This window comes from Haemaphysalis longicornis, unplaced genomic scaffold, assembly GCF_048455015.1.
Source record: "Haemaphysalis longicornis isolate Haplotype H1 unplaced genomic scaffold, Haemaphysalis longicornis Haplotype H1 scaffold_20, whole genome shotgun sequence".
Lineage (NCBI taxonomy): Eukaryota > Metazoa > Arthropoda > Arachnida > Ixodida > Ixodidae > Haemaphysalis > Haemaphysalis longicornis.
This window is the reverse complement of record NW_027526296.1, coordinates 6575462-6600873: the sequence shown is the minus strand read 5'-3', so window position 1 is coordinate 6600873 and position 25412 is coordinate 6575462. Positions and strand designations below refer to the sequence as shown.

General features: G+C 45.8%; 1 long non-coding RNA gene across 1 annotated transcript; it reads right to left on the bottom strand.

Moving 5' to 3' along the window:
- Nucleotides 1-223: 223 nt before the first annotated feature.
- Nucleotides 224-23657, bottom strand: LOC144172276 (uncharacterized). The gene is made up of 4 exons (XR_013322989.1): nt 23510-23657; nt 14654-14812; nt 1302-1405; nt 224-413 (listed from the first exon to the last, which is right to left on the bottom strand). It is a non-coding gene; the product is annotated as an uncharacterized LOC144172276 (long non-coding RNA).
- Between the last annotated feature and the right edge of the window lie 1755 nt (nt 23658-25412).

Below are 25412 nucleotides of genomic sequence, written 5' to 3'. Positions count from 1 at the left end.
AGAGTGAAGTCACGGGAGAGGTGAAGGCTGGAATCCGTTCTGCTCCTTGGTATCCTTAAAACTACGCAGTCAGCTTAATTAAACACTTACATTGATTCCCCGCTCACCTGAAAAAAAGAGTGGTGCCTTAAATTAGATATTAATGGCACATTCCTGTACAACAAGGACGACCGCGAGTATTAGCTTGACGGGAACTCACGTATATCATCTGCGTGAAGCTTGTTGGTGTAGTGCAAGTAACACGGTACATTGCAAGATATCTAACGGGTGTGGAAACCGATGGAGAGCCATGTGAAGGGTCGGTGTCTTGTAGGACGACATGTTCGCGGTAGCGTTTTAGTATCGCCACCAGCGTTCCCGTAGAAGGAACTTTAAGACGTCCGAGCTCATAGTTATTGTAAGAGACAATAAAGCTGCAAACGAGAGGGTTGGTTTTCAGGTGTATGGATATTCGATGTGCAAAAAAAGGTACATTCAATACATCTAAAAATCCACCCCAGACGAGATCTCTCCCTTGTGCAACGTACGTCAGATAAGGCGTTTCTGTGGGGTTATAACCGCGTTTTAGCACCGCAGCTTAACCTCTGCCACTACATGTTCGCATTTGTTTAGCATGCACCCGTCCCCACAGATCTAGAAATTAGGCAGGGTATTCATCTGTACGGGAGGCAGAATTACGGTGTAGGGGTGCGTTACCCCGCCTTTGTTCTAATAAAGGTTGAAGTAGAAGACGTATCGCCACCGCAACATAGATTTCATACTGCACTCTTTATGTTCGCTTCTCACTCACAACCACTCACTGCCAACTCGAAGAAAGAATGCTTGTGACTTACTCAGGACGACCACAGAAAAGATTCTACGTAAAAGAAATGAGTGATGCCTGACTAGCTACTAAGTTTTATATATTAAAGTAAAAAAAAGCAAAAATATTACATACAGGAGAAGCTAAGTTGGCCAACTGTTATTCCCATTGGTAAAATTGATTTATTCTGAACGAATTGTGTTTCTCTCGCTAACAAGGCAATGTTGTTTGCACTACCGCTCTCACCCTCTTTACTGAATACCATGCAGGATATCTCCCAAAGGTTCCTGGTTGTTTTATGCATGAATTTTAATAGACACGCGGTATTGTTAAATTCAAAGTCTAATTTACAATTTTAGCCGTGCGTTAAAATTTTCCGAAATGTTCGTCTGATGTGAAATCGGGCGGTGTAGCTTTTTGAGCAGGTTCTGTAAGGTTTCGACCTGCTCGTTATATGTGAAATCTAAATGCGAAATCTAGATGCGAAATCTAAACTTACTCGGTATTTGGCGTCCACTTTCCACTCCACAGGGCGTATCCGCCAGTTCGAAAACTGCCGGGTACTACTTCAAATTGAAAGTCAGTTTTGTGAAATGTCTTTTGCTGAAAAGAAAAATTCGTTAGGCATTTATTAGAAATGTAATTTTTCTATCACTATCACTTTAAAGCAAAATCTAGCGGCCGTGACCACACCAGCATAAAAATTGTGTAAATATTTGAACACTTCTTTTAATAATTCGTAGCACCTTGGCAATTATTTGCATTTTTCTTTGTTTTGGGTCCTTTATAGCCACATGTATTGTTTAGTAGACAAATCAGGCAATTACTCGTCGTTGCCAGTTCGCCTTAGGCTTTATTAGTCCACACTGCGTTATATCTGGTACTTTTGGCGATAATATCCTTTTTTGGTGTTGACGAAAAACAGTTGTCTTATGTCTAACATAGCAATATTTGTTGTTCCTTCGGAAATATGCTATTTGAGCCAAAAAGCCATATTTGTGCCAAATTGGGCTAAGGGTTCATGACACATTTGGTGCTTCTTTTTGTTTTCTCATTTTTATAAATTTTAAATCGCATGACAGCGGCGGATAATGTATACTGGAGGAATTTTGTACGTGTATTTTGTATTTCGGGTGGTTTAACTTTTATAAATAGATAATATTTTGTTAAACACTACTAAAGCGTCCACTTTCGCAATCAACTGAATCTGTTCAGTTGCAAGGTGGCACCCATCTGGTGTTCTGCTGTATTTGGTAGAGCCTGTCCACGCACTAATATAGTCGCAAACTTTTCCCGCTCCTGAAGATCTTAATTGCAACATGGTGACGAACCGGTTTCCTAAATTGGCCCTGGCTCCACACTGGTCATTAGAAGATGGAAGCACAGGCATAAAATGTGTTGTGTATTTGAACCAATTGGATGGATTTCGCTTACGGCTCGTGTTCAATGGGCGATGCGTGTGCTGCACATGGTAACGGACGGATGAATTAAGTCGGCCATGGTCGAGTCGCTGAGGAGCATGCTCGAAAGAAGGGCTGGGCATTTACTGTGGACAGGCTTCGTCGGTGCAGAAGGGATCAACGTTGGCTAAGTTTCTAGGTGTGTAGGCGGGTTTTGGACGCCGCATCCGAGCGACGGATAGACATAGGTTGCCAGGTTGCAAGTCGTTTAAAGCAAAGTTTACTTCTTTCGTCCAGCGATTTTGTGCAGGATGCGCAAATTACCTTTTGACCGGAGACACCCCCGACGACACACCCTTCGAAGCGCATCGCTTGATTCGCCGGGCCGGTGCCCCGACAGCGCTCGCCACCGCCATTGGGGCCGAAGGAGCCAACAACCCTTCAGCCTCCCTTGCTTGCGGAGTTGGGTCGTTTCGGGCAACGTGACTTGCCTCGCGCCCGGCAAAGAGAAACGGCCTTCGCCATGAATGAACGCAAGTGTTCTCCCGGCCTCCTTCTGTGAGCATTGCACGGAACCGAACGGCTTTGAGACGTGGTAGGCAATACAGCTATATCAAAGGTTCAACCAAGCGGAACCAACATTCAGCCAGGCTAACCCAAGCTTTTGCTTTGTATATCGAAGGTTAGCTAAACTAAGCTGCAGCCATTTCTGTCTGCGACACGTTTCGTCCGATTGTATCGATCGCTCTCCCGTACTTCCCGTCGGCCTCCCCATTCAACACATTCGTTCCTTTGTTCTGCTGTTTTTCCGTCGCGTCACGCCTTTATACTGTTTCTGCGTATCAGGAACTGTCTTTGTATGTTCTTCGTAGCTGCTGCCGGCTGGTGCCTTTGTATTCCTAGACGTACGGAGGTGTGTTGACCGATGTAACACACATGTACTCATAGAGGTGAGTCGGGTGGCTCTCAAACGCATATTGTCTTCCACCGGATCCCAATAGGAGGATCGTTAGGACTAGAAAAATGCCGCGTGTATGTGAGACCACGATACGTGGGATCGTGGACCTCTTTATATTATCAAATTGCGACCAAGAGATCGCTCGTAGAATAGACAGTAAGAAATACAGAGCGACAGCACCTCCCAACTGTTTCAGCACTCTGTTATAGCAGATTGATCTATGTCGCCATGCTGTTTTGTAATGGTCGTTTCTCCCGCGTGCCTTATTGACGTTTTGCTGCTTTGCGGATGTGCGTCTTTGTCGCTGTGCCCTTTTTCCGCGTTCTGGTTTGTCCCCCATCTGTATTGTCGCTGCCGTCTGTCGCATGCTGTTTTGTTGTGGGCTGTCTTATCAGGGTACCGTTATCTGGGGCTCTATAGTTTTTCTATTTTTAATGGACCACGGCTTCCGTGCGCGATTACGTTTTCTCCGATATTTCAGTTTCTGAAGAGGACGACGACATATCTTACCTGACTGGCGGGGAGTGCATTTTGGTGTCGTCACCTTCACTGGTGAATGCAAGCAAATCTGAGCGCTGTGGGTGATTTTGAAGGACATTGTACCCTCCCTTATGGAGTTTTTCTCAGAAGACTCTCTTTTTTCAATACCAAAATGAGGTCGACTTTTTTTGTCGACCTTCTTTTTTGTCGTAGCGTCGTTTCGTTGTACGCCCTTCTCGACCCTTCGCCTGCGGAAGCTGCGATAGCCTTTGTTTTTTCCCATTAGTCATGGATGCTTTGGCCTTCACCTCGTGTAGCAAGGGGGAGGGGTTCAGACTTTTAGGGCAACCAGTTTTATTTCCTAGTGTTGCTAAACTAGTCAAAGCTCCAAAGTGCTTGAGGGAGATTCGTAACATAAGGACAGCTCTGTCAATACGCCCCATGACTTTTTTAAATGTTGCTAGAATAGAACAAAGCCCGAGCAGTATCACCTTGAACCTAGAAATTCTGTTCAAGGTTACAAGCGCCACGTTGGCTCTATCTTCTTGCGTCCACTTCTATTTTCAAGAGCTGGTTTGAAGGCCCCTTCAACGGAACTACTACCCACGACGGAAGGGGTCCTGGCCGCCATAATTCGTGGCAGGGCATATATTTAGGTTGGATATTTTCTTCCACCGTCAGTTTCTGCCGCCAGAACTGTGGTACGTCGGGATATTTTGAATGGTTCTACGTTGCCGTCACAAAAAGTGACTTCAACTTTGGTCTCAGTGGCTAAGCGCACGCGTGAAGACGTGCTGTGAAGTAACCGCAAAAGGCACCGGGTGGCATCTTACCTAAAGTTTTGCGCTTCACAATAGCGCGTGGCGTACATTCGATACCGACAAAAAGGAGTGGCTCTGAAGACATAGCAAAGTGAATTTGATAGGTGTGCCCTATTATAGTTAAGGGTATGCGTCAGAGGTAGCATCATTGGCTTGCAACATTCTTTGGAGAAAATACAAAATCGCCCTTTTCTAGCAAAGTTCTCTGACAACATTTGCGACTAGAAAAAATTGCCACCATCCCACCCTTTCAAGTTGTTGTCCACCGAAGCTTTAGTAACCCAGTATACATGCTGGCGGTTGAAGGTATAAATGTTCCTCGTCGTCTGAGCCGCCTTGTCACCTGCGCTCGGCTTCTCTGGCGGCAGAGCCTGACACACGCGGTCGCCCTCGAATGATGTCAAACCCACATTTCTGAGCAGCTGCAAACCTACTCTCTCGCAGAACCGCAAAGGCGGTCACATTGTTCACAGGTGCCTTGTCAACTATTCTGCGGTTACGTTTATTCTATTGTGGTCTTATTTTAGCAAATACTCAAGTATATGCTGTATGTCTGATTACAAAGATTGCGGTGGAATTCTCTGGCAGAAAATGCTGGGTCCTACCTAGCCTGACACATGTGCTCGGCGTGTTGGGAAGAACGGCTCGACCATGCCTGGGAGTTCTGCCTACAACACAAAATTTCCGAATAACGAGACACTAACAGCATCGCTATTAGATAAGAATTTTTTCGACTAAAAGTTACAACTCCCACATTGTTTCAATAACTTCTTCTTCCGTTTATCCTTCTGGCTACGGATACACCTCCCCGAGAAGCAAGCTTTGGCACTCACTACGGTTTCAAACCTTTTCAGTCCGGACCTTCTACCAAATATCCAGCCGTTCCTGTGCGGAGCTAGTTTACAAGTTTCTGGCGCCGCGAAGACAACCGCGAGGTTTGCGAGAAAAGCACACGGTATTTTTTGTATTCTACTTGGAACTACCTTACCCATATTTGAGCACCGTCTAAAACCGCTCGAAGCATTCTCCTAGTTGCAGGCCAGGGATTTAACTGTAGGTTTTGCAGAACAACATAGTTTTCCTCTTCCCTCCTTTTTTTCTAACAGCACAGCACAGTTCAAACAGCACAATAACAGCACAGTTCTAGTTGCTTTGGCCTGGAAGCTGGTAGCTAAAATCGCTCACTCGCACTGTTCATGCAGATCGTCCCCAATTTTCAGCTCGTACTCTCAGATAACCCAGCAGCTGGTGGATGAGGTTGCTGCATTACTCCAGGCTTTCCTGCTCTTTTAGATGCGAAGCATGTCATTCTTGGGGCTGTGTCCCTCCCTTCCTCGTTGTCGTTGTCCACCACCCGCAGTCAAGTGCGCACGCACGCCTCTTCACGCCGGTCAGCGTTTGGGCTGACGTCAGCGCAGCCCACTATAAAAAGAAATAGTTAGGTGGCGCCCGGTTTCGATCCCACGACTCTCTGGCCTCAACGGGAGGTACGTGGTGCTATTCTTACTGCGCTTCAAACTGTGACGGGAGTATGTGCTACGAATGCGCCTCATGTCTTTCACTCCTTCAATCTACGTCAAGAAGCTACTGATACAACGAAGCCACGCGAAGCTGAACGTCAACAGAAACGACGAACTGAAAACTCATGGGAACTTCAGTCGACCCCATGGCTGCTTCGCATACTACTTCGGGTTCCCCAACGGGAAGATGGTGTAATTTGTTTTCGCCATGATTTCACATCTGTATGCGGCTCAAAGTACAACTATTGACAATGAAAACCTCTACATACCAGAAAATACTTTTGCACCCTTTTCTTGTCTTTTGAGAAAAGGGTCAGCTCACAGAGTGTAATGATCCCGGCAGGGCTGTCTACCGCCGTCGTGGTCTGCGTCACTCGCTTCTGTGGAATCACTGCCATACCTAGCTCATAGAGGCACGCAGTTTGCTTCCTCACTGAAGACATCATGGCTTTCGCTAAGCGCACCCTTATAGAACGCACGCGAGGAGGAAGTGGCCATTCTTCTCAGTGAACCGCGCTACCGAGAAAGCGGTCTAGAACCGAGGAACACCGCTCTGACAATTGTGGTGCACTCTAGTGCAAAAGAAGAGAACGTCAAGAAAAAATCGCGCCAATCCACCCCGTGAATGTGGTTGGAAAGCAAAGCTGTAAACGGCACCCATAACGATTACCCATGCGACGTCACTTTAATTTACTCACATCACTCCACAAATAGTAAAAGCAGAGAGAAAATGCACTTAACCACACCATTTATTACTTCAAAGAGATATTCTTGGTAAGGTGAAATCAATTCACGATGCATGAACGCTGTTTGGTTGAATTGTATTGGTGTAGCACAAGAGTGGAAACTTTTTTTATAAAATTAAAGTATGCTCCAACCCGGTGTTAGACGATCTGACTTCACCGTCTCTGCGCCGCGGAGGGAGGCGACGAGATTTGCGGCACAGAAGGAGGTGGAGGAGGAAGGAATACTTCTGTTCAAATTTCTGAACGGCCCAGAGTGCAGCCCTGGGGAGTGATTCCTTCTTCTGTGGGGCCCATATGCACTCCGCGCGGCCTGTGTTATGTCCACCCGCTGAAGTTGGGTAGGTAGAGAGGGGCTGGACAGCAGCATCTCCCATTGCTCTTGTTGGGTAATTGACAGAAAGAGAGGAGGGTGCTTAGGGCTAAAGTCGCACACCCCGATTACGGGGCGGAGTGTTCCTACTTCTGAGAAAAAATTACATTCAGCGTCGTAGCGATTCGGATGCATTAAGTGAAGAGCCGTAGGCTGTGGGAAGGAGCCCCGATTGCATGAGTCGTAGGGTAGTTTGTTGTTCTTTGGAAAGGTCACGGTAAGGCGAAGGTACGGTCTGTCTCAGAAAGCGATAATGCTGGGTTATCTCCCTGAACGTGACAAGCGGGAGACTGTCCTCGTGCAGCTCCATAGCACGGGAGGTAAAAGCGCAGGCTTGTTGGGTGGGCGTATTTGTTGCCCTCCATTGAAGCGTGAGGGGGTGTCCAGATGAGCTGAATGTAACCATTTGGGGAGGTTTTTTTTAGCACGCGCAGTGCAGGTCAGGACACCCAACCCGACTGGTAATTCCAGTAGGCTTGCTGGAAATCGGTGACTACCCTCCGAACCCCTGGTTGAGTGAGAGCTAAAGTGATGGCTGCCTCTTCTGCTGCCGTCATTTCTTGGGTCCTTAGCGAGGTACACGCAAGGAGGTTGGTTCTGGAGGTAGCCACGATGATGGCGTATTGCTACCCTAGATATTTGCAGGCGTCTGTGTAAACAACTGCGTGATCCCCACCGAGGGCGGTGTTTAGCGCTTGAGCCCGTGCTTTTCGGTGACCCTCGTCATGTGAGGGGTTCATATTCCTAAGCAAAGGGAGCATTTTTAATTTTAGTTGCCAAGAGTCTGGGAGTACGTCAAGCGGAGTGACATTCTGGGCTGCCCAGCCAATCTGGTGAAGCATGAGGTTACCCACCGCAGTTCTGAGTCGGACCTTCTGGTTTGAAAGATGGCCTTCTATCAGCTCTTCTACCGTGTTGTGGAGCCCTGTGCTAAGCAGCCTCTGTGTGGACGCACTCATGAGAAGACCAATGGCCTGCTCGACCGCCTTTCTAATCATTATATAAGGCATCTCTATGTCTTCCTTGTCGAGAAGAAGACATGGGGTTGACGTAAGTGACTCTCGAGAGGACAAAATTTTCAATTAATCGAAAGGTACCGGATTCCTTTAGGCCTCGCTTCTTGGTGGCAAGTCGCCTGATCATGTGTATGATTTGATTAATGCTGTTTTTGAGGCGATGCAAGGAGACGTCCCTCTTGGTGTCAGCCTCGAGATGTAGTCCCAGGATCTTGATGCTGGGGCTTGGAGTGATGGTCTGGCCATCAAGGAGTATTTGAATGTATTCCTTGATTTGGCGTGACAATGGACGACAAGGAGCTGTGATTTTTTACGTAAACACTGGAGGCCACAGGCTTTAGCACATTGGCGTACTAGAAATGAGATGCCATGCATTGGTGTGAGCTTCCTTTAATTTTTGTAACTCTTAGCACATGAGCAAGGTGCGCACAGGGCCGCTAGACGGGCATGAGTGGTCGCGTGACGCTTTCACGTGGCATTCAGCGAGAACGAAGGGGGTAAACCCGTAGATGTACTTAGTGAGTACACCACCTGTCTTCCCTCTCTTCGTGTGGGCTCGTAGCTAAATCGGTAAGACGACGGGCTCTCGCTTTGTTAGTCTGTTAGTTCCAGGTTCGATTCCCGGCGGTGCCAGTAAATTCTTTTATTTGTTCGCTGGAGTTTTCTGGTGACACCAACGGTCGCGAAAGAACCCTTGGGGGGTAGAGGTAAAAAGCTTTGCTTTAAAAAAACGTTACTTACCCCTCAAGAAATGGCGCATCATTTATACAAAGAATGCGGGCGTATCGCTGTGAGAAAAACCGCGAAAGCTAACCTTGAACACCCGTGTCGAGCATAACCTGACAACAGACCACAATGGCCGCCGAGTGGTAATGAATTAAATTTCATTGTTGTAGCACATAGTACATCGTTAAATGTACAAAAGGGTGCTAGAGTATTATGATGTAGAGACGCTTCCTTAAACTGCTTAATTTCAAAAAGAGACATAACAGGAAGCGCCAATTCTACCAGTATCCGGGATGTAACTGACACAATACGCTTATTATGAAGCCTGGATTATAACTGAGGATAACGCACATATCCGTAATACCTGAGGAAAAAGCGGTTTGGAGCTTCATTAGGGGTCTTGGTGCGATCAGCAGAGAAGGCGAAACATTAAGGCTAGAAAACAAATAGTCAGAATCTTCTGTCCAACATTACGGCAAGAGAACGAACCCTAAACCCAGCAGAGGCCACTGAAAGAACACAGCTGGACTCTCCTGTGTCTCAGTAGAGTTTCTGTGATTTTGTGTGAGATTTTTTGAGGGTTTGGGATAGCTCCGGTAAAACAATAGTTACAGCCGTTTCCCATAAGCACCTTTCATAGAGGGTAGTCAGATCAGACAGTAAGTCTGTAAAATTATTTGAATGAGAACTATCCATGGAAATAAGCGAAGTTCGCCCAGACGGTAGAGTTGTCTTAGCAGATATATTCGTACAACGTTTTCCATGATACTTTAGATAGCACGGCAGTTAGAGCTGCTTGCCGTAATAAACTCCCTCCGTAAATGTGCAGGATTCACTGTCCTAGACACAATGTGGATAAGCCAAAGACCAACCTTACACCGACTCCTTAATGTTGTCTTCACTTGTAAACGCAATTGTATAGCTGGGCAATTTTTTCAGTGGGACTATAGGCTGCCCTATATCATAATATGAAAGCTGTAGAACTTTTTGGACATTTTGACATGAAAGTGTTTTGTGCCGGGATCCACAAAGATCGGAATGACCTCATATACATCCCGGAAATGACATCGCCAGAAAAGTTTAACTGCCCCTGCGGCGCCAGGATTCGAGCTCGGTTCTGAGTCTCCACAACGGGAGGGGCCGAACGCTTTACAACTGCGCCGTGAGATGAAACGCATACAAATGTATGAAGGCGCCATATCTCCTTCCTATTACCTCCTCTATTTAGAAGGTACTGCCCTCTAGGCTAAGTACGGCATCACGATGCTAATGCGCGCCGACAGTTGGCGCCAGCTGAGCTCGTCGCAACGCAACCATCTGCCGTACACTACACGGAGAAGGAACGCAGTGGTCACACATTGGCCAAACCGACGGTCTAGCAGGTCGTTCCTCGCCAAGCACACCCACAAGACAGCCCCACAAATCATGCTATTTCGCTGCAGCAGATCGCTATTTCACAAAACGCTGCGCTGGCAACCCGTTCGCTTTTGTTCGCGTGATTTGCGAGCTCGTGTGGTGTTATTGGGGTTTACGCAGTGCTCCGACACGTGCAATAGTCTTTAATGGTGATACGTCGGACGGTTTCATACCGACGAAATATAAACAGCGATGTGCAAGTAATTACGATGCAGAATAAACATTCAACTGATCCTGTGACGGCACATTTCACTTTCTTGTTCTACCGTTTTTTGTGAAAACGCGATCAACCACATTTTTTATGAATTATTGCAATCTGGGAACCGACTTCTGACTCCAAACATTACGTTGTATGCCGACGATACGAGTGCTTTTTTTCTCCGGAAGATGTTTGCTTGAGATTGAGTCGTCAGTCAATACTTGGCTTCGCGAATTGTCAAGCTGGCTAATTTGCAATCATCTTCAACTGAACGTTAATAAGACCAAATTTGTTGTTTTTAAGCCCAAGAATAAACCTGACAATTGCAGTTTATCCTTAGAATTTTGTAACACCGTAATTGAACGTGTGTCCACATACAAATTTTTAGGTGTTCTCTTCAATGAAAATTTAAATTGAACATATCATGTAAATAAAGTACACGCAAGTATGTCCCGGTCTATAGGCATGGTATTCAAAATCAAGTATTTGATTCCAACCTGGTTGATGCGTCAGTTATATCATGCTCTTGTGCAGTCACACCTTCAATATTGCCTTTTAGTTTGGGGTACCACAACCGTAACAAATTTAAACAGCCTGTTAATTTTACAAAAAAAAGCAGTTCGATGCATAGAGAATGTGCCGAGCTCCCACCACTCGAAGCCGTTGTTTTTAAAACAAATCTTGCTTAAAGTAACTCAATTGTTCGACCTTAAGCTTGCTGTTCATATTGGCAGTGAACTGAATAGAGACGCACTGTTTCTTGATCCATACACTCCAGTTAACCCGCGTTACAATCTTTGACCAGGGGCTCTTAAGACCCCATTTATTCGAACTAACTATGGTGCACAAAAAGTAGATTATATAATACCCCATTTTCTTAATACAAACCCGGTAATATTCGACATAGTTCTTCAATTTACCTCACTGCTCAGACTTAGACGAAATATAAAACGACATTTTTGTAATTCAATTGTCTAGAAGTCTGCACTTTTTAAATGAGGTCAATTTATGTGCTATGTGATCAGTTTTCTGCTTCTGTGTTACATTTGATGTTCTCTGTCGGTTTTCTTGTAAACATTGTATAACGTTGCTTTTGCTGGCTTCTTTTGTTCTTTTTTGTTTTCTTTTTTTTCGTTTTTTATTTTTTTTCCATCACCATTGCTGATGATCGCCTTTTGTAGTCATTGTATAACGCTGTTCTTTTTGTTAAATCTTTTTTTTTATCTCTCTCTTTCTCTTTTTTTGATGCTCTCGTCAACACTGTGCAATGCCGACCGCAGGGGCAGTAGGCCGTCGTCAGGCAGAGTACATCTGCTTTTTGCCTCTGTACCCCAGGCTACTCCTGTCTGAATAAACTTCAACTTCAACTTCAACTTGAGTGTGGTGGAGAAACACGCTCCACAAAGAGCGTGACACGTTAACAGCAGAGACAAGCCAGCACAAACAATACCAGCAGACGATACTAGCAGAGATAATGCTAGCCCAGCGAGGGTCATCACTAGGGCAGCTCCGCTGTTAATAAGGTTTGATCACCAGGACGACTTGCTATGCGGAACTGTTTAGGGTGACGGGTGACGTGATTGTCAAACTTATAGTTATGCAAGGACATCCTGCTTGGCGAATATGCGTGTCATCCGAACCTATCACAAAGTTTTGTCAAATTCAATGAACAAAAAACAGGTTATCACTTAACAGTCACTCCTTTGCTTATTAGAGACTGCTCGTGCGTCCTGACCGTCAGGGCAGTAGCGTACATTGGACCCAGGCGACTTAGAGTATCGAGGAGGGGTGGGAGATCCTAGCGTGGGGTTAATATAGCTTGTTCGTCTTGATGGCCATGTGCTGCACGTCGTAATCATGCTCAAGTAAACTTTTTGCTGAAGGTATAGTCGAGGGTGTGCGGTCAGTGCCCTGTTTTGGCCGTTCCTTTAGGCATACACCGTGACGTAGGGTTGTGGAGGCCTTCGGTTCAAATGCAAGCAGGCCGGGACACTACAGTGAAAGCTGCAACACATAATAAGCACGGGAAAAGCAAGCCCTTGATGCCTAGGGTTACCATAAACAAACAGCGCACTTTGACGATGACCCGGAGAATAAATACATGTGGGGTTACAAATATCCCATTTACCCTATTTGAACCACAACACTGACCAGCAAAAAGGTGACAAAGAGAGAAAGTGGCACAATCAGAAATGCGTCCACGGCATTCATCAGATTCAACAGCGAAAACAGCATCGGAACTATATTTTAACGTACAAATCTTGCAAGATGAATACAAATCTTGTGTTAAAACAGTGTCAGACATTTTTTTTCGGGTGACATCGCAAAAGCGTCTTAATTTGCTCCGGAAAGTTACGTCAGCTCTTTGGTGACGAAGAGGTGCAAAATGCTCCACGGGATCTCGTGTAAAGCTTCCCTGCACGTCGCCAAAATTTCTCGCGTCGCTCGCAGAAACGGCTTTCGCTACCCTCTGTCAAACGCGTATTTGCGGACAATTAAATAATATTCTCGTGTCTCCTAGAATCTTTTCCGATTTCAAAAAGTGCATAATGCCTCCAGAGTGGTTCTGTGTCTTGGGGGAAATTGAAAACCATTAGATCGATTCAAGTGATGTGGTCATTTCGATCTCCAGCCTCGTGTCGGAAAAGATGACCAAATGCTTACAGATCATTTGGAGAATCCCTATAAGTGTTGGCTTGTAATTTATTCACAGCGGAGGTGTTGTACAAGCCGAACGTTCACAGTCGCAGGAAACAAATACAAAGAAAATTCCGAGCGCTCATGGGCACGTGCTTACCGGCTACCACCGAGCGTCTCTGAACGCGAAGTTGCTTTAACAAAAAAACTATAGAGCTGTCCTCAAGGGCTACTCCGCATGTAAAAAAGATTTTAACGTAATGCTAAATATGAAGACACCCTGCTTCGGTGAGGTAACCTAGTCCTGCCGCTTTCTCTAGGAGCCATTATGGATATTTGGAGACATAGCTACGAGTGTGCCAATTGTCCCCTAAACAACTTGCAGATCCCGCCACCGCATCCTCGAGTCGATGACGAAGAGCTGGCGCAAGTCACACTGTTGAGCAGCCCCTCCCTTGCATCCACCACTCGTCGCGAAGACAACGACCTCTTTGATGCATAATACGGCAATTACTAGCACCGACACTATGCAAATAAACAATGATACGGAAACCTAACTGTGTGTCCGTGGCAATGCCCACCCACAACAGCTTCGCCACTCAAGCCTTGCGCGTGAGTGCAAGCGTTCCTGAATATTTTATGCTTCGTCCTAAGTGGCAGCACGAGCATTGTTTTTGTGGTTCTGATTTTGATGCACGCGTTAAACCCCATCTTGTTTAGCGTTCCTTTTTTGTCACTTTATGTTATGCTGAACAAGAATCGGTACTTCATTTTTCTGATAGCAATATTCCTTCAAGTGAATTCCGGCATTACTTTTGCCTCGGTCATGGCGACGGTAAGCATAAACACACTGCCGTCAGGCCAACTTTCTCTGGCGGTGATGATGACTGTAGCTGAAGTGGAAGATGTTTGAAAACGCAAAAGTTGAAAGCCAATTTATTTCAAGCCCAAAGTCGAAGACTAAAATCCAAATCGTTCCGTCCAAAACGCCCTGCAGGAGGGCTAACTTACACAATGAGTTTTCACAAAGCACTTCAAGGGAAGGTGGAAATTCAAAAATTTATCTGTCGCCGTACCTCCGATTTGGTACGTGCATAATCATCATCAAAGACCCATAGGGAGGACAATCATCATAAAAGTCCCAACTCCGAAGACAACGCACAAATCTGTCGCGAGATTCGTGGAAACATGAGTGGCGACCCTGGCTAGTGAGGCCTTGGAAGACGCCAGCTGATCGAGAGGACCTGGGCGGAGGTACGTCCTTCCGGGGTTTTGAAAAGACACCCACTCTCAAGTTTCCCCCTTAATCCCTTTCACAGCATCAATGAAGTTGTAATTAACTGAACTCATAAGATTGGACTGTAATTCAACTCCGTTTGAGGCGGAAGAAAGCTTTCGTACTCGAACAATTTTGTCGCTAAACAAAGGGGCTTCGAATTTTGTTCAGTGAATGGGGTTTCAGTGTGTTTACCTCGTTTTCTGGTCAAAACGCATTTGAAGCCAGGAAACGGTTAAGCGTCAACTGGTATTTCAGAATAGCAAGGAGGAATACACATGCTTACCTTAAATGCGCTCGCGACGTCGTTTATGGTGAAATGGTTTTCGTAGAAAGTGAATCTGGCGTGGGAAAGATCTTTAGACATTCTGAAGTGTACAAACTCCTCCAGGTCCGTAAGGGCAAAAAAGTGTGGGGGAGCTACCAAAACCCCGTCCAAGTGCACCTGTAATTGGCAAGAATACTTTTAAGCCTTCCGGAAATCTGAGAACTGCATTAATTTGCTTTTTATAGAGCACCCTAAATAGACTAATTTCCGTCATCATTAATATCACATAGTTGGCATAGCTTCAACAGTTGATTTAGGATAGTGTAAGTGCCCGCTGATGACGCTGAGGAAGTTTTCGACGCTGGGTGTGGTAGGCGTTTAAAGCCCGTCATGCTCAGAATGAAACTGCTATGAGGAGTGCTCTTTTTTGTTTTACTTCACTGTAATGTCTGATAAGGATGTACACGCACAAAGCTGAGACAAAACAGCCGAACTTGTAATGGTCGCTAAAGAAGAAGCCAGATAGTAATTGCGGGGCTTGCTTAGAGCTTTCAAATAAGGTGAAGTGGAAAGCCGTTTTTGGCTTTCTGCTGATCTGCTGTTAAATTTCCTGCTTCAGCGCTGGACCACCCCCTTGGACCCCACGATCCGAAGCTGGTTTCAGGTTCTCGCCATCACTACGAGCCCACTGGTCGCCCCTCTAGGTACCTTTACATCGAAGTCTGCTCTTTTTGAGCATGCAGCAGTGGCCTACCCTCTTCTAGGGCCCGCTCTGTCACTGTTAGAAAAAATTCCGTCCGACTATTATCCAGCACCGCTGGTTACGGCAGGTTATTTCCGAGTAACGCCACACGCATTCCCCTCGGAGTTTTGTAGGGAGGAAGAGAGAGATATAGCGAGACAGATGACTTTATTTGATGCCCGAGATGGATTCTGAAGGGTAGACGACTTGGACGGTCTCCCAGCCTCAGCCGTCAGCCAGGATCCCTTGGATCCTCGGGATGGCTTCTGCCATCTGGACTGCTTTGAGTTGTGCCTCCGGAGTGCATCTGACCAAAACCGTATCCCATTGTTTTGCAGTCTTAATTTTGTATATTCTAAGTGTATTTACATCGAATTTGCTATTATAGCCGGTGGAATTTTCCGGGGCTCATGGCAGGACCAGAATATGTGGTGTAGGTAGGCTCTATTGTTATACAAAGTGCAGCGGTTTGAGTAAAGCTGTGGTTACCAGCGGTTGAGGGAAACAGGGATTGGAAAAACGTTTGTCTGCAACCGTCGCCACGTGACTGCCTTTTTCCTGGAAAGAGTGTGGTGGGCCGGTAGATATTTGCATCTGGATAACCTGTAGTGATTTACAATATCCCCGTATGTGATTAGCCTGCCTTTGTGAGATCTAAGAACAAGTGCTTTTTCGTGGCTTTCCTGCGAAGTTTCCTGTGGGGATGATGGAGGTTGTGGTGGCGTCGTAGGCAAATCAGCTCGGTTGACCAGAGCTCGAGCGGTTGCGGGGGCCAGTTCATTCCCCTGTAGAACGCAGTGGGCTGGAGTCCATATCAAAAAACATTTTCTCTGGTTAGTGGTCTTATCTAACAGCGAGGCTGCTGCAGGGGAGATTCTGCCTTTCGCGAAGTTAACAATGGGGTACTGCGAGTCGCTATGATTGTGGTTGCGCGGGTATTATTTATAGCAAGGGCTATGGCCATTTCCTCACCCTGAGTGGAATATTTGGCCGGCGTGGATGCTGACGTCACTGTGACGCCGTCATTGCTGACGACTGAAATTGCTATGGCGTTGAGACAAGATCCGCCATTGTAGTAGTCGACTGCGTCAACGTAGACAATCTCCCGTGGCTCAGAATGGGTTCGGAAACGTTTGTCAAGTGCTCGTGCTCTAGCTTGTGTTCTTTCCATATTTACCTCTCGATGCATATTCTTTGGTATTGGCGGGGTGCGAGGTACGCTTCATTTGGGAGGGAACTTCCACTTCAGATTCCTGTTGACTGCAGAATCTGCCTTCCCGCTTTGCTTTTAGATAGCCGTTCTAATTAGGCTGTTTCTGGAGCTTCAATTAGTTCTTCAATCGCGTTATTGAAGCCTAGTGCTTCGAAGCGTTTTTTAGGCGTGGTAACTGGTAATACTATTGCTTGTTTATAGACTCTTTTTAAGCCATTATTTTTACTTTCTCCTCATTTTTGAGTGGTAGGAAGAGAAATACTTTATTGTGTGTTCAATGGTCTTTAGCTGTAATGGTTAACGGCTAGTGCAGCTTGGTTACTATGGTAGCGCGGCTTACGAGGTGGAGTTGAGACTGCTCTTCACGGAACATTTGAGGAGAGCGGTTTTTAGGGCATCCACAAACCATCTCAGGAAAAGCGGCGAAGCAACTGTATTGAGGACATTACGGGAAGCGGCAAATTCAGTGGTGGATAAGAGTGAGTTTTGTGGGATTCAGTTAGCTGGGTATGCTCCATATCGCTCTTGAAAAACGGGTGAGTTGGGTATTGGCTGGAGGGTATCTACTTCGGGTGAGGCAGAAATCGTTTTTTATTTTAATATACGGGACCAGTCGGCGTCTCACTGATGTGGGACCATTTTATGGAACGTAACTACCCCAGACTCGGATTGTAGTCCCTAGAGGGACGCTGTGGAAAGACTCATTTCTGGCAAGACCGGCGTGTGCCGCAGTCCAAGAAATTACTACTGCGGAATACGCTGGATTTTGTTGCAGAATTTTCTTGTCCTGCATCAAGATGCGACGGCTAGCAAAATTTGGAATAGAAGTTTTAAAATCAGAAATTATGATTGACCATGTTGGCCAACTTGAGAGTGGTAATACAACAGCCGCGTATTGCACCGTGCCTGAGTGGTGATCGTAACGGTCAGGCCGAGGATTGCATTATTGCCGATGTCGCAAGTTGCAACAATGGCGCATGCATTGGGATGATTTTACTCAGCAGGATGCAAATATACCTCATAACGTCTGACTCGAAGACATTTGTGCACAGATCGCACGTTTTGGTCTGTACGGCCCTCGTTGTTTGGTGCATGTCACGATGAATTAATCAGGGGGTGACATAGAGTGACTGTTGATCCAGAGTTAAAATTTCATTGCATAGACGTCGACAGTGGTTATTCATAATTGCTGAAGAATGTGATGCTCAGTGAAACGTTTCTATAGGTTATCCCTTTATTGAATAAATGGGCTTCAATGAGCTCCACTGCCGTGTTTTGTATCCCAATCTCCTCGAGTCTGGGGTAAATCCATTGAGTGGGAGGTGAAGGGCAGCTTCGTACGTCCAGCGGTTGAAGCGTTTGACGTTTGGTAATTCAAGTTTACTGGGTTCAATTAGGAGACATTGTTGATATTTATGCGTGAATTACAAACACAGACTAGAAAGCAGGACGGCACCGGCGAATGCGTGTTGCTAGTTAGCACGTAAATTTCCGCAATGTAGGTTCGCAAACTAGCTTGTCTCTCCAATTTACATCCATTAGGGGAGTGAGAGTAAATGATCCTGTTCATAACAAATGCAAGCGACTCCGTTGATAACTTAACAACGGTGACAGAAGTTACCGTTGTGCGTCATTAGCGCAGCTAGATGTTACTCTATGCGAGGAAAGTTGTGTGTTTCTGTGAATATTTTGAAATGAGCCGTTTGTGTCATTTTTCGACGTAATATGCTTATAAACTACTGCATCAATGATAAACAAACTACGTGAGAAAAAGCCGAAGATCGCACGCATTGATCGCAAATTCCTTTCGAAATGCGCGCGCCCATTGAAATCCGGGTCCGTCGCTTAGGGGGAGTGATACCGTACAGAACTATTGCAGTTCTTACCTTTCTCTGAATTATACTTATGGTTTTGTGGTGGCAATTCAGGCATCTCCCACGTAACACATGAAAAAGTTCAAAACATTTTGCATTACCAATCGTCATTCATGTGTGGAAGTCTTCATTCATTTTAGGGCACTCGCCCGGTATAGGGTCTCCATATTACTAGATACCAAGCCGGCTGTCGGTTTGATATCCAGGCCCTCTTGAGTGATGCTTACATGCAGTTTCTGTACAGGCCAGACAAGCCTTCCATTGCTCACGACAGAGGAGCGGATGCGGGTAGGTGTGGGGTTTGATAGCAATTTTATACTTGGTGGCAAAGTGTGCCGTCATTGGAACAGAAGCTGCACAGTAAGCAACACTGATGTGGTCGAATATCATTACGAGTGCAATCGGAATTATTTGTGAATAGCTCCGAGACAAAAGTGGTTATTTTGTGGTTAGGCAAGTATGTAGTGGAGGGAATTTTTTTTCTACCTCATCTGCAATTTCCAGACCGTAAGGGTACCGAAGAAATGGTTCCGTTTAAAGGCGGCGGATAGCGTTGAATGTTGTTGGTTGGCTTCCCGCTGTACGCAGGCGTGATAAGGGTTGGAACCACTTGTTTGTTGAAGTAATTGTTGTCAGGCAAGCCATACAACGTGCATTTCGAGTGGCTCGACGATGATTATAAGAATGTTTGTTGGAAAAGTTGCAATGCATTCCCCTTGATGATTTTTGCATAATTTTTTAATCTCCCCCGTTCCATCCTAAAAGTGCCAAGGTGCTCAGGCGGTGCTATGATGGGGTCCCAATGCATTCCCCTTGATGATTTTTCCATAATTTTTTAATCTCCCGCGTTCCATCCTAAAAGTGCCAAGTGCTCAGGCGGTGTTATGATGGGGTCCTGACTGGTCTGGCAGCCTTGTCAATCAAAACTCAGTCTGCAGTTTTTCATTGAGGTATTACATCCGTTTGGGGCTGTCATTTTATGACCGGCAACGTCCACAGCAAAAACCACTTGTGCAGGACAGAAACAGCAAATGATGGTATACTGATGGCGGCAGATGGCATGAAGGAGCCTAAATGTATCCCGGCTGATTAAAATTTTTTTTATAATCTCTCATTGGTGAACATTGATCATGTCACTAAAACATTTCCTATACTACTAGGGATACCCGGGTCATGTTGTGAAGCAGAAAAACGCTAGCCGTGCTTATGATATAAAAGAAAATACAGTGTCGTCGTTTTGACTGTTTAACTTCTAAGGCTGCTTAACGCCCCATCTAGTTTAGGTAGCAGCCACGTACAAAGAATCCGTTCGTAGCCGGTTTTACGTCGAAACATCAAATCACGCAAATATTATATTGCTTGTGAGGTCCTCTGAAAGCATGATGCCGTATTGAAATGCTCCAAGTGGAAATGCCCCAAGTCAGCAGCCGTACTTCATTAGTGTTGCTATCGCTTCAACCTCTGTGAGAAAAATGTGCGATGGTTTTTATACGGGCTTCTAACCTCTTATCATTGCTTAACATTTGTGTTCTACATCACGAAATATTTATTTCACACTTTGCGTTTACAGCCAGATAACATTGCAGACCGTCATTTAGTAGGGCGAACTTTATAAACTACATCGTGTTTACTAAAATGAGCCAACAGTACGAACAAAATGTTTTTGTACCTTTCCAAAAGGGTGGCATGTTGGGCTAGTTGGTGGTTTTCAGATGCAAGGGAAGGAACAGCGCACATTCTAACAAAGGACGACAGAGTAACACACCACAAGCCCTGAATATCAACTGTTGGCTTTGTGCAAGCTGTGGAAAATAAATAGCACAGTTACAGGAAAAAAATTTCAACAAGTGCGCACAAAGAGATAAGAGAAGGAAGCCCATCCTGCCAAACTATTATTGCGTCACTGAATTTATCACCACATCCACTTTTCTCTGGCCTCCAAGAATGCGGTTTCCTTTGGCGTGATAGCTAACGAGGGCACACTAACACATTTACCACCAGCTCTTTCAATCATTGCAGCTTCAGCAAGTTCCCTCGTGGTGTCGTTCCTGCTCTTAAAGATAACTGTTGCGTTATCGAACACGGGGATTCGACCAGCACAGAGCAGGCAGTCACGTACGTGCGTAAACACGTAAAAGGGCCCGTTGTACTAGAAACCTAATTCAAAAGGATCATAATCGTCCTTTTTTAGAATGTGCGCTGTTCCTTCCCTTGCATCTGAAAACCACCTACTAGCCCAACATGCAACCCTTTTGGATTATGTTTCTAGTACAACGGGCCCTTTTCCGTGTTTCTCCCCCAACCCTTCTCAGCTGGTTGCCTTAGCCGTCAACGCGTTCTGTCAATCACGCCTTCTCACCTTTTGTATTCGTGAGAGGTTCATACCCCAAGAACTGAAGGTTCTGCTAGGTGTGAGCCTGCCTCCAGCTGGGTTCATTGCAAGACTGCTCAAGATGTTCAGAGGCCATTGGCAAAAACTTGCCCGTCGCTACAAGGACTGCCTGTTCGTCCATGTGCACCGTAGTAACCTACCGTCTACTGTTTGGAAAAAGTGGCGTGAATTGTGCCGACTCCTCGACCGGACGACGGAGGGCATCTGGCAGCTGACCCTGGCCAACCTTCGAGCCAGTCTACCTCCTAAGCAAGTAAGAGCCACCAACCGGGTGCATACCATTGGAGACTTCGTCCTTCCGGTTGACGTGCAACGTGTTCTGGAGCTCGGGCCCAAGTGTGTAGTGGCGCCTGCCAGAAAGGCGCCTGAGCTTCTGGGACTCGTTAGAAAAGTGGCGAGATTAGCCCCTGAAGATGAGTGTGCCAGTTGCGTGTCCCATGGAGTAGACATACTCGAGCGTTCGACAGCATCCGGGAAAGCGGTGCCTATCAAGCGCATTGTCAATTTTCTGGCAGAGAAAAGGTTATGCGTTCTACCGCGAGATAAGGAGGGTGGATTTGCAGTGCTACCTCACGACGTGTTTAGGGAGAAAGCCTCTGATGCCATTCTGTCGTTCTTTGACTGCCGGGACTGTGTGTCGTTGAAGAACGTCAAAGCTGAAGCTAGGAATCACTGCAGAGAATTAGGACTAAATAGTTTAGTGAAATCCATTGGAAATAACAAAAAATTGAGCCTGGACATGTTCTTTTCTGTTAAGACTCACAAAGTAGAGCGGCCGCTGCGGGTTATAGTTTCAGAAAAAGGTACTTGGCAGAAGTCTCTAGCATTGTTCTTGCAAGGAAAACTGAACCTGCTATGCAATGATGATCCCTGTCATATTCAAAGCTCTGACGAAGTAATTGAATTTTTGCGCATTAATGAGAATAAGTGTCTAAAAGCCTTCTCTCTCGAAATTAGAGACTTGTTTTATTCAATGCCACACAGTGGGATTTTGTCTGTAGTTGAGGATGCCATTGACAGACGCGGTGTCATTCCGTTTCATTATGAAGTGGGCGTTAGCGTAGTAGGGTTTCTGGAACTGCTAGAAGTTTACCTTAAGTCGACGTATGTTACGTTCGACGCTGTTACCTACCTGTAGAAACAAGGAGTATGCATTTGTTCGTGTATTGCTCCTATTCTAAGTGATTTATAACTTGGAGCTCGAGACAAAGTGCTGGTAGATCTTTTAGAAGGCTCAAGTGTTAAGATTTTCAGATTTGTCTATGACTTTTTAATTATTTTTGAAGGTACTGGACAAAAGGATGCATGCATTGAACCTATTTTAGGGTGTTTTAATGAATGTTTTAAGCCTTTGATTTTAACTAATAAAGAACCAGAGAACAACAGCATTCGGTTTTTAGACTTGCGCCTCTATTTCCGCAATGACCATGTGTGCTGTCTTTATGAGCCTCGTGCACAAAAACCATTGTTACCATTTAACTCAGCCCATTCTAAACGTGTAAAAAGAAGCATAGCACACTCATGCCTCACAAATGCACTTACGAAATCATGTGATCACATGACCCAGGAAAGTTTCCGTTCGCAAATTAACCGGCTCAGCGATGCTGGGTACCGCCAATCATTACTTTTGTCAGTGTCTGAAGGCCTGATTAGTAAAATAAAGAAACGCTGCACGAGCCGCCATGATGACCTTGAAGGTACAACGGAACCCAGGAAGAAGATACCGGTTATCCCGTACTACCATAAGCTCTCCCACAATCTTAAGAAGATTGGTCAGCGTGTTGGCGTCAACGTTGTATTTTCAGCAACTAACAAATTATCTTAGCTAAGTAAAAGTAGCAACTCTGTCCGCAAAGAAAAAACCAAGCGTAGTACCAGTCATCTGAAAAAATTCACTGAAGGCGAAAGCGGCGTTGTGTACCGGATCCCTGTGGCCTGTGGCAAGGAATATATAGTCCAGACAGGCCGATGCTTGAATGAACGGCTGAAAGAACATGACTACAATGTCCGTCGGGCTTCACGAGGCCACTTGTGGCAGCAAGTACGTGACTACCTGCTCTGTGCTGGTCAAATCCCCGTGTTCGATAACACAACAGTTATCTTTAAGAGCAGGAACCAGACCACGACGGAACTTGTTGAAGCTGCAATGATTGAAAGAGCTGGTTATAAATGTGTTAGTGTGCCCTCGTTAGCTATAACGCCAAAGGAAATCGCATTCTTGGAGGCGAGAGAAAAGTGGATGTGGTGATAAATTCAGTGATGCAATAATAGTTTGACAGGCAGGGCATCCTTCTCTTAGCTGTTTGTGCGCACTTGTTGCAGTTTTTCCCCTGTAACTGTGCTATTTATTTTCCGCAGCTTGCAATAAAGCCAACAGTTGATAGTCAGCGCTTGTGGTGTGTTACTCTGTCGTCCTTTGTTAAAATGTGCGCTGTTCCTTCCCTTGCATCTGTAACCTTTCGCAACAAAAGTCACCTGAGTATCAATGCTGGGAGACTATGCATGAATGCAACACTTTTTAATATAGGCGCCGTGCATACAATCTCTGTAGTCGCAATTAATGCCGTAAATAGTAAACAAGGAATGGCATATTTAGAACAAAATGGGCTGTTAACACCTACGGCTAAAAGTATAACGCAGAATTCTGGCTTACCTCAAGACTATTCGACGTATGTTTATACTGTAGCACGTGCAACAACACAACTGCTGTGGGTATTGGTGCCGGCGTTCCTGGAACTTGGGGTTTGGAAGGGCCATCCTTAATTGTCAAAGTGTACTTGTCGGAGAAACCTATCGTTATATACGCTTCTGGGTCACCCATTCCGGCCATCCACTTGGTCAGTTTACACTCATCAACATCCCTAGAACAGACAAAATTGCGGAATATAGCTTATCCTAGTCTACGCCACCAAGGTATTGGGGAAATTTCAGATCAAATTATTCAGGTTTGAGTTCTCCACATATCGCTGGACTGTGTACAACAGATACTTTTATTCATAGCAACGCATTTATCTTGCGAAGAGTTTGAAAATTGGGGCAGGGCGTAGCACTTTGCCAGAAGTGTTTCCCTATGTCACACATGCCCTGGCTTCCGCATCCGGAAAGCACGCGCCAGTTTCAGCTGTCCGACAAAAAGGACCAAGGATGCTATATTAGACGTTGTGAAAGTGACTGGCATCCACTAAGACATCATTGCTTTGACGGGCGCTTGTTGTGGCGTCCGTGGTCCCGTTGTTACGTGGCGTTACTCACCCAAACAGAGGGTTCTAAAAGATACCCACTTGTCCTGCGAATGAACTCCCGGACCAAAAGGTAAGATGACAGCTGACCAAGAAGTAATATTGTCCGAACAATCAGAAACCCGCGGAACTTCTGGCACTGCTGGTGCGTGGCGCACTTATTTCATGCACAGAATACCACTGGCACATTTAGGCAAAATATATTTACTTAAACGGAAGTCGCAGCGTTCGTTCATTTAGGAATACTCATTGGGTTTATTTTTCCGATATTCAGCGAAAAAATGTTGCTGTGGAAGACAATACGACGCGTTCAAAATGGCGCCGAGGAGCTCCGGCACGTGCTAGGTGAAACCAAGCACAAAAAGAACAGAGCTGATTTGATGATTTTGATTGTAGGGTTTAACGCGCCGACGCAACGCAGGCGATGAGGCGCGCCGTAGTGGAGGGCTCCGGATTAATTTTGACCACCTGGGGATCTTTATCGTGCGCCGAAATCTCGTACACACGGGCGTTTTTGCTTTTCGCCTTTATCAGAAAAGCGGCCGCCGAAAAAGAACAGAGCTCCCGCTGTTGCTGTTTCACAGAGAAGATGAAACAAAAAGTAAAGAAAAGAACGCGAGCTCTGACAGGAGAATGTGCACGATCACTGCGACGGCGGGAAAATTAAATTGCATTGAACAAACCACCCTTGAATTTCTCAGCAGAGGATTGAGACAGAGAGGGGAAGGGCGTGAGCGGAGGGAGCAAAGGGAGGAGAATGGCGCCGCAACCCTCCTTGCGAATCAGTGTTCTACACTTCCGACAGCTTTCCCGTTCAGTAAAACTGCTTTACCTTCCTTAGAAAAAATTCTCACCGCATCTGCCATTAGCCAGTAGATAGTTTGTGCGCTGGCATCACCTGCAGAAGCTTTACGAACGTAATCCGTTTAGACAAGGAGAACCTTCCCGTTGGGCAAAAACCGACGTCCTCGTTATTTTTAACTTTTCACAGCGCGCGGCCATCCGTCACGCTTGTTCAGTTCTGTGTTTTTTTCTTCACAATATTTTCCGTCTACCCTTCAGTGTGAACTGCCTCCGAACCAATTTCTCGTGCCATCAAGTGGCCCTGAAGTTGCATGCTGAAATGTCCTGATTCTCTGAAGTTCTGACCATGGCAGAAGTGGCCGCTGACATCCGTGCGCAGTCGACCTGTTCGGACGTGCTTTTCTGGTGCTCCAACAACAGCGTGTTTTGACAGGGAACGACAGCAAAACGGCCGAGACAGCGGGGGACAGCCAAAGCTGAGTATTTACCTGAACGGTTCTTTCTCGTTGTGTC